A 10,154-nucleotide genomic window follows, 5' to 3' on the forward strand; every position below is an offset into this window, starting at 1 on the left:
GATTTTTTTCAGGGAGAATTTAGAAAACAAATAAAACAAAAAATAGGCTTTCTAGGGCCCACTGAGTGAGAGATGACGCACACAGGAGTCAGGAGTGGCACACAAGCCCAGAGGCCAATATTTATCTCCCACTGATTGATTTATTGATTTTTTCAGGTAGAATTTAGAACCCAAATCAACCCAAAAAATAAATAGGCTTTCTATGGCCCACTATTTGTGAGAGAGATGGCACGCTCAGGACTGGCACACAAGCCCAGAGGCCAATATTAATCTCCCACTTTTTTTTTTTTCCAGGGAAAATTTATAAACCCAATAAAAAAAATAATAAATAGGCTTTCTATGGCCCACTATCTGAGAGAGAGAGATGGCACGCTTAGGACTGGCACACAAGCCCAAAGGCCAATATTAATCTCCCACTGATTGATTTATTGATTTTTTTCAGGTAGAATTTAGAACCCAAATCAACCAAAAAAATAAATAGGCTTTCTATGGCCCACTATTTGTGAGAGAGATGGCACGCTCAGGACTGGCACACAAGCCCAGAGGCCAATATTAATCTCCCACTTTTTTTTTTTTTTCCAGGGAAAATTTATAAACCCAATAAAAAAAATAATAAATAGGCTTTCTATGGCCCACTATCTGAGAGAGAGAGATGGCACGCTTAGGACTGGCACACAAGCCCAAAGGCCAATATTAATCTCCCACTGATTGATTTATTGATTTTTTCAGGTAGAATTTAGAACCCAAATCAAGCAAAAAAATTAATAGGCTTTCTATGGCCCACTGAGTGAGAGATGGCACACACAGGAGTAAGGAGTGGCACACAAGCCCTGAGGCCAATATTTTTCTCCCACTGATTGATGTTGTGATTTTTTCAGGTAGATTTTGGAACCCAAATCAAGCAAAAAAATAAATAGGCTTTCTATGGCCCACTGAGTGAGAGATGACACAGACAGGGATGGCACTCTAGCAGAAATGTCAATCTTAATCTCCCACAAAAAAAAAAAAAAAGAACTGTCCTTCAATTACTATCTCCCTGCAGTAATCTCAGCCAGGTATGGCAGGCAGCAATAAGGAGTGGACTGATGCACAAATTAAATAAAAAGTGTGGACAAACAAACAAGATAGCTGTGCAGAAAGGAAGGAACAAGAGAATTTGTGCTTTGAAAAAAGCAGTTGGTTTGCACAGCGGCGTACACACAGCAATGCAGCTATCAGGGAGCCTTCTAGGGCAGCCCAATGAGCTACAGCGCTGAGGAAAAAAAAAATGTAGCTTCCACTGTCCCTGCACACCGAAGGTGGTGTTGGGCTGTGGAAATCGCTACAGCACAAGCGGTTTGGTGGTTAATGGACCCTGCCTAACGCTATCCCTGCTTCTGACGAAGCGGCAGCAACCTCTCCCTAAGCTCAGATCAGCAGCAGTAACATGGCGGTCGGCGGGAACTCCCCTTTATAGCCCCTGTGACGCCGCGGACAGCAAGCCAATCACTGCAATGCCCTTCTCTAAGATGGTGGGGACCAGGACCTATGTCATCACGCTGCCCACACTCTGCGTTTACCTTCATTGGCTGAGAAATGGCGCTTTTCGCGTCATTGAAACGCGACTTTGGCGCGAAAGTCGCGTACCGCATGGCCGACCCCGCACAGGGGTCGGATCGGGTTTCATGAAACCCGACTTTGCCAAAAGTCGGTGACTTTTGAAAATGAACGACCCGTTTCGCTCAACCCTAGTCATTGCTATTTCATGTTACTACAAAACTTACCAAGAAGATGACACAGAAGTTGTAAATGTTGGTACTGAGACTTCTATAGATTACTCACATGAAAGGACTGTGCCACTCTGCTGAACAGCTTCAACTCTTGATGTATGTTTTAAATGAAGTGCAAGGTCCATTGGCTCACCATTACAGCCTCCCAAATATAGCCCATGACCGAACGACACAGCTCCTAACCGCTATAATTGTCCTGTATAAAAGGACACATCAAGTGGTATTAATGAATGCGAAAGAAGAAGGGGGTAGGTTGGTATGTCTTTGGCTGGGAGGCAGCTGGATGCAGCAGAACTCTGCTCCCTCTGGAGGATGGACAGACTAAGCAATGTTCATCAACTAAGATCTACCTTTCTGGTGGTCTTACATAGAGTGATGAAATCATTGATGTGTATCTACCTTCCCCAGAAGCCATCGCCTCTAGGCCACCCATTCTGATGAGCATGCAGGCAGATCAAACCACAACCATCCCCCCTTCGATTTATAACGTGGACCATAATTTACCCTCCCAACAAGACCATTTTTTTTTACATTTTTCATCTTGGTCTTTTTAAGTAGTTAAGTGCGTTTAGTAAATTTATTTGGTTTCATTTTTTTATGTTCCACTACTGTGTTTTGCCTAAAATAAGACCTATTCCAGAACTAAGTCCTAGCATGATTATATAGGATTTTTTTGAATATGTGCCCTAGTTACAGTCAAGGTTGGCGTTGAGGGAGAGAGAGGGCAACCAAGTAATTGCCCAGGGCCCCCACTCTCTTTGGGGCACCGAGTGCTTCTATTCCGAGATTAGACTATTTAAGGACTTTTGGTGACATCAGTCATGTGACCATGATGATACCAAAGGTGCTTTAACTGGGGGAATTTAGAGGAACTGAAAATGAGAAAAGCTGGTATGTGCAGTGTGTGTATATACATGTGTGTGTATATATGTGTGTGTATGCATGTGCAGTGTGTGTATGTATATACAACTATGTATGTGCAGTGTGTGTATGTATATACATATGTGTATATGTATGTGTGAATATACATGTGTATGTATAAACGTGTGTGTATGTATGTCCTGTGTGTATTTACATGTTTGTATGTGCAGTGTATGTATATGCAGTGTATGTATGTGCAGTGTGTATATACATGTCAATGCATGTGCAGCGTGCGTATTTACATGTTTGTATGTGCAGTGTATATAAGCAGTGTGTATGTGTGAATATACATGTGTATGTATGTGCAGTGTGTGATGACCTGTTTAGATTTGCATAAATGTTGATTTCTTTTTTTTGTTCAAGAATAAATGTGAATTGTTGTTCATGCAAAAACATCCCCTGAAATAATCCCTTACCCCTTCTTTTGGAGGAAAAAATGGTATAAGACCCTTTATTTAATTATTTATCATTTCGGGGAAACATGGTAGCTATATTTTTTTTTATTTACCATGCATTATTTATTGGTACATTTTTGGGTACATTTGATTTGTTAGTTTCTTTTCATATAATTTATTTGTGCTGTTGAGATGACCCTCAGTTCTGTTTTTTCTTTTATAAAGTGACATTTTACTAGTTTGGACTTTTTTCTTTAGATATTTTTATGCAATGGATGGGGAAAAATAGATTTACGTTTTTATATTTTGTGATTTTTTTTTCTTATGTTTTTAAAAACTTTTATAACTTTTACACTTTGGTCTCATAAAGGGGCTTGATATTGCATAGTGTAAAGGTACCTTCACACTGAGCGACGCTGCAGCGATACCAACAACGATGTCGATCGCTACAGCGTCGCTGTTTGGTCGCTGGAGAGCTGTCACACAGACCGCTCTCCAGCGACCAACGATCCCGAGGTCCCCAGTAACCAGGGTAAACATCGGGTTACTAAGCGCAGGGCCGCGCTTAGTAACCCGATGTTTACCCTGGTTACCAGCGTAAACGTATAAAAAACAAACACTACATACTTACCTTCAGCTGTCTGTCCTCCGGCGCTCTGCTTTCCTCTGCACTGTCAGCGCCGGTCAGCCGGAAAGCAGAGCGGTGACGTCACCGCTGTGCTTTCCGACTGGCCGGCGCTGACACAGGATGCAGGAGGAGTGCAGAGAAGCACAGCGCCGGGGACAGACAGCGGTAGGTAAGTATGTAGTGTTTGTTTTTTTAACGTTTACGCTGGTAACCAGGGTAAACATCAGGTTACTAAGCGCGGTCCTGCACTTAGTAACCCGATGTTTACCCTGGTTACCAGTGAAGACATTGCTGAATCGGCGTCACACACGCCGATCCAGCGATGTCAGCAGGGAGATCCAGCTACGAAATAAAGTTCTGGACTTTCCCCAGCGACCAACGATCTCCCAGCAGGGACCTGATCGTTGGTCGCTGTCACACATAACGATTTTTTTAACGATATCGTTGCTACATCACAAAAAGCAACGATATCGTTATGTGTGACGGTACCTTAAGTGTAAATATATTTGGGCTTATTGTCACGCTTATGAGGACTTTTATTGTTTGCCATTGCATATGAATGTATAGCAAAGCAAATTCCAGGACAGTCTATAAAAACAGGACACTTTTTGCCCTGTCCGTAAAAAAAAAAATTTAAGGGGTCCATTTTTTTTAAGCTGAAGAAACTTATACACATTATTTTGACTGTAAGTATTATTTTACAGTGAATGCAGCTGATGTCTTCATATCAGAATGATGGGCTGTAGCCTTGTATCACTGATTATCAGAATAATTTATTATGGTTTTCCAATGTGTTCGTAAAAACTATTGTTTGTCCACAAGTTTTTAATAAGTTGTCAAAAAAAAACAAGTTAAGTTGGCAGCCCTGATGTGAGGTTGTGTCTTATAAACTGGTAGCGTAGGTGGTAGTAACAAATCTTCATTAACCAGTACACACACACCCAGTTACTATTCTGCGCTCATAGCCAGATTTAGACAAATTCAGCTGAGAACTGCAGGGATAATTATAGTTTCCGGGAGCAGAAATCAGCGCAGTAATAAGCTGTAATTGTTTGTTGCATCGTACTTTCCACCAACAAAACTGAAATTTCTAATGCAAATGTCTAGGTTACCTAGGGATAACAGTGAGATAATTTTTCTTCCCATCCAGATGGTAAAATCCAACAGAACAGAGTGAATTGTTTCCCTTTCTATTGTTTTCTTTAGATTTTCATATCAAAACACAATCATTTATCTTTTAAAAGTGCGATAGTAGAACTGCCAGCATCTTCTAATTTCCCGTTTTAAAAGGATGTTCCTAACTTTCGAATTTATCACCTTACTATAAGACCCACTGCTTCCGAAGACGGGATGCTGAAATGTTCTGTTCATTCATCCATAGTCTATGGAATTGCCAGAAATGGCCAAGGTGATGCGAATAATCTGTATCGTGCATTCAAAGCCTTTGGATAAATAGTCGGACCCCAGGCCATCAGAAGGTCATCCCCCTATCCATTGGATAAGGGATAACTAGAGAATGAAGACTGAATCGATTCTAAACGAATCAAATTAAGCGACAAAATGCAGATTCGCAACCTATAGCCATTTTGATGGATTGTTTGGAGGTCCAAGAATTGATTAAAAAGTTATCACTAGCGTTGAGCGAATACAAAAAAAAATTTTGGGTTTGAATATTCCAAATAGCTTGAAAACTTGGGTTCAAACCTTAATTAAAAATGTCTCAAAGAGAATCCAAATGACAAAAATTGAGCTGGGAAAGGATTAAAAATTTTTAAAATTTAAACTTGCCTATCCTAGTCCCACCAATTACTTATCCTACCGCTGCAGCTCCCTTACTTGTCGGTTTCTCAAGTCTTTGATTTTGATCCCTCAGCCTTTGGATGTTCTTCCAATCTCTGGTTTGCACGTCATGTACATTAGTATACGTTGCATCCCACGTGATCAGGCAGGAAGACCAGATGAGTATATAATTTATTTGTGCAACTCTTTCCTGGCTCTCTGTTTTATCATTTGGACTTAGGAAAAACCTCCGAATATAGTAAATGTCTCTTCGGGCCACTTTTGATTCATCTCGAATCCTTTTGGCTCCAATCAAATTTTTCGGCAGAGTTGGATTATTCAAACCCAAATCAAATTTTTCAAAATTTGCTCATCTCAACTTTTCTAAGTTTTATTGTTGGAAGCAATGTATGAACGATATTTCTAATTTAGCCAGTCTACAGAATATGCCATAAGAGTCTGGTAAATGCCAGACCCACCGCTGGATTCCAACCGTTCTTGAGAATGAGGCCCTTTTCAATTCTAGATCACAACATATAGGAAGACCCTTTGCTTGCCTTGATTATGTGGGCAAGCACTCAGTGTGACAGGGCAGGGGCTGCAAAGTTCTTAGTACGAATTACTCAGTTAATGGCTTTCTCACCCCATTGGTGGCCGGCACAACGTATTGGCTGGGCTTCTATGGCAGATAGGGACCTAACTGTCCCTATTAGGCCCTGCAGGGTTTCATTGACCGGCAAGAATGTATGGAAGCAATAGGTATCACCATGCATTGTAATCATAATAGCTGATGAAAAGGCTAACTCTCTGCCTTAGATATTCTTGTTCTCACTCACGGATAAACATTTACCCTGTCCCTATGGAGCACGTACTCCAGCCGGTGCCATACATTAGAATAAAAAGTTTGCCAGTAATATCACTGACGGCTGTTGGGCTTCCAGTAATGTAAACAGCTTCTCGTCGCCCTAAAATGTAATTTGGACAGAGATTGCTCTGGACCATCTTATTTGTAGTAAATCAAACGCAGATTGTTTCATTGGGCAGCTTGGCAGTGAATGTTTTAAATTAAAGCTTCAGCCTTGGCCCCGGCAGAGGGAAGGCCATCCGTCTTGTAGGGTTTGCCGATGTTTTAACTAAGAACACTGATATTGATCACTGGAGTTTACGGCTCATTCCTGCTATTTAGGTTGTGCAACTCATACATTTAATATACGGCTATGGCTACAAAAATATGTTAGCCCATGTGTATTTCTTTTGGTTCCTAATCTGTTTAAATCCATTAATTTGTGAGTTATCGTTTGTAATCATTATTTTTTTTTTAATAGAATACAAAAATTGCATTTTTTTTAAAGTGGCTCTTGCCAAATCTCCTCAAACCAACTCCATACAATATTAAATACATCTCTGAGACACAAAGAAACCAGTGTTCTTACTTTGAAAATACATGTCAAAATGGCTGTATAATCCTTTTTGAAAGTCTTTAACACAATTTCCACCCACTTAGCCTATTTTTCAACACTTCAGTGTGCCTCACTCCACCCTGCTGCTGTTGAATCTCTGTCTATTGGGCCTGATTAACAGCTCCTCAGTGTCCTCCTTTCTGCTGCTGGTATCTCATCTCTTGAAATACTCATTTTACTCTCGGCAAAACAGCCATTCTTACCTGAATTTTCAAAGATTACAGCAGCCTCATCAGGACTAAAAGATCTATGTGCATAGTTTGCATTATAAAATTTTGTGACATATGAGCTTTAAAATGAGTTTTTTTATACATTATAATCATAAAAATCCAATCAGTCTGCTACAGTTGACATCCCTGTTTTCTGCAACTCGCATTTCAGTTTTGCTGTGTAGACTCAAGACAGAATGAAGTTATTTCATCAGCATAAAAGAGATGACAAGGTATTATCCTTATATGTTAACCTCATATTCGCAATCTTGATATTCTCCACATTTGATGCACTGCTATTCCTATGAAAAACTGCACCTCTGCAAGCAAGTTACCAGTGAGCCTTTACATCTCTAACCTTGTGTTTAACTTCATTTCTGCAAGCAAGTTACCTATAAATCTCTGCTTTTCCTGTACAATAGACATATCAGCTGAACTGTATCTAGTGCTTCTAGTCCTTGCCCGTCTGCGGTCCAGCATACCTGTGTACTGGCCCTTGCTGCTCAACCTGATCTAAGGAGTAGAAAATACACCTCACCAGGTGAGCCCATAACAGTACTGGAATCACGGTATTTGTCATTATTGTATACTGTCGTCAGATTAGGAAGAATAATCTTGGTGACAGATTCCTTTTAAATTAATGCATACAAATGATATACCTCTAATTAAGCTAAAACCAGGGCATTACTTATCTGTGAATCCTGCATCAGAGAAGATCAGTATTACACTTGTTTGGCAAAGTAATCTTACATTACAGAGCTTCTCCACTATAGGAGACTTAGTTCTGTTATTGTGCGCTCATTCTATACATCCATTCATCCAATAGAGTTTTTTGGTGAAACGGAGTCGACCAGTTGACAGATGATGACCGCTTTACCTACTGTCATACTATATGTATAGTCGCAAAGAGGTAAGGCAGTTATCTGCTACGTGGAGCATTCAAGTCAAATCTTAATAGGATCTATGCTGACAGCAGAGAAGGAGACTTGCAGCTTGGCTGCAATTGTTCCATTTTACAAGGCAGTATTCTTTATCAGATTTTTCTCAAACTTAAATTTAAGTGGTTCCCCTAATCTAGAAAGTGAGTTCTGTATGCTACTTGTTGGCTTCATTCACTTGCGGACTGCACAGTCCATCCATTTCAGCATTGGGAGTGTAAATGAATAACTTACTTTGGATGACTGTGCGTGCCGAACAGTTGATCGCCGGGGATCTGGCTCCTGCCACCTTTGGCAAAGTACTATACTACGATATTGCGGTAAAGCAATACATGGTGGCATTTCAGACGATGGCTGCTTTCAAACCTTTCTAATTTCTGACCAATAGAGTTGATTCATTTGGAATTATTTGTAAAATAATTGGAAATTTGACTACAGAGGAGAAAAACTACCGAAATCGATTTGGTCTAGTAAAAAAAATCGGTATGAAATAAATCTGACTCCAGACCCGAAGGTATATACCTTACCCTCCCGGTCTTCCACTTGCCACGAATCAGTCTTGTGCCCTGATCTTCTCGTGGTCATGTGGAGCATTATACACTGATAGGAATTCTAGATTGTGAGCCCAATCGGGGACAGTGATGATAATGTGTGCAAAACTGTAAAGCGCTGCGGAATATGTTAGCGCTATATAAAAAATAAAGATTATTATTATTATACTCGCCAATGGACCACACAATTACATGGTGCACAGCGCGCTTCATACGTGACTGCAAGAAGCTTAGTCAGCGACAGAAGATGAAGACTGACTGATCTAAAGCGAGCGGAGGACTAGAGTCCTAGAGAGGGACGAGACTAGGACTGGTGAGTATAATCTTTATTTTTCAGTGGATTTTTGGAAATTGACTCCCAAAGAATTCCGATTCCGGTGAATTTAATTTTTTCGGAAAATTTGTAACAAAGTAGTTTTAACCTTTACATCATTGCTTTGGTTCCAATTATGGTTCCCCAACCGGATACATTTTATAGATTTACATTGAAATTAATAACATTTTTTATCAAAGACAATTTCTACTTGCAGTAAGACTTATTTCCTTCATCTACTTAATATACAATTTCCCCTTAAGATGTGAGAGCAATGAACATGCCAGGCATTAAAATATAATCCCCATACATTATAAATTCCAGGTTCCTCCCGGACAGCTTTATATTATGTCACAGCCGACCCATTAATATTTCAAGGATGCTCTACGTCTATATGGAAAGGGCAGTCGGCCTGTGAAAGGCGCTCACGTTACAGCAAAGCTTTATTTATGGGGATACCAAGACTTCCATATTTCTTCCCATTGAACCACTTTTTACCGGTGTCAGGCGGCAAGTGAGACATTCGACTTTTTATTCCTCGTTTTGTCAGGGAATGTGATTTGTTTAGTGAAATATGAAAATAACCCGGGCTGCCAAGTTTAATGCCACTAACCTTTACAATGCGGAAAACTTTCCGCCCACGGGGAGAGCGGCAAATTATAATTGTAATCTCACTTAAGGTTGGAGAAGATGGTGCATTTAGGTTAATGGAAAAGTGACAGTCGTGGTCCCTTCCTGTTATGATCTGGTAATTCAGTACCACAATGGACATAGAAGTCAGAGCACATACAGTGACCTGACAATAACCCAAAAACATAGAACGAGCTCTGAGACGTGGGAACTCTGCTGACCGCAATCCCTAATCCTCTCCAACCACACTAGAGGCAGCCGTGGATTGCGCCTAATGCTCCCTATGCAACTCGGCACAGCCTGAGAAACTAGCTAGCCTGAAGATAGAATATAAGCCTACCTTGCCTCAGAGAAATACCCCAAAGGAAAAGGCAGCCCCCACATATAATGACTGTGAGTTAAGATGAAAAGACAAACGTAGAGATGAAATAGATTTAGCAAAGTGAGGCCCGACTTTCTGAACAGAGCGAGGATAGGAAAGGTAACTTTGCGGTCAACACAAAACCCTACAAACAACCACGCAAAGGGGGCAAAAAGACCCTCCGTACCGAACTAACGGCA

This window comes from Ranitomeya imitator, chromosome 8 (genome assembly GCF_032444005.1).
Source record: "Ranitomeya imitator isolate aRanImi1 chromosome 8, aRanImi1.pri, whole genome shotgun sequence".
NCBI classification, from domain to species: domain Eukaryota; kingdom Metazoa; phylum Chordata; class Amphibia; order Anura; family Dendrobatidae; genus Ranitomeya; species Ranitomeya imitator.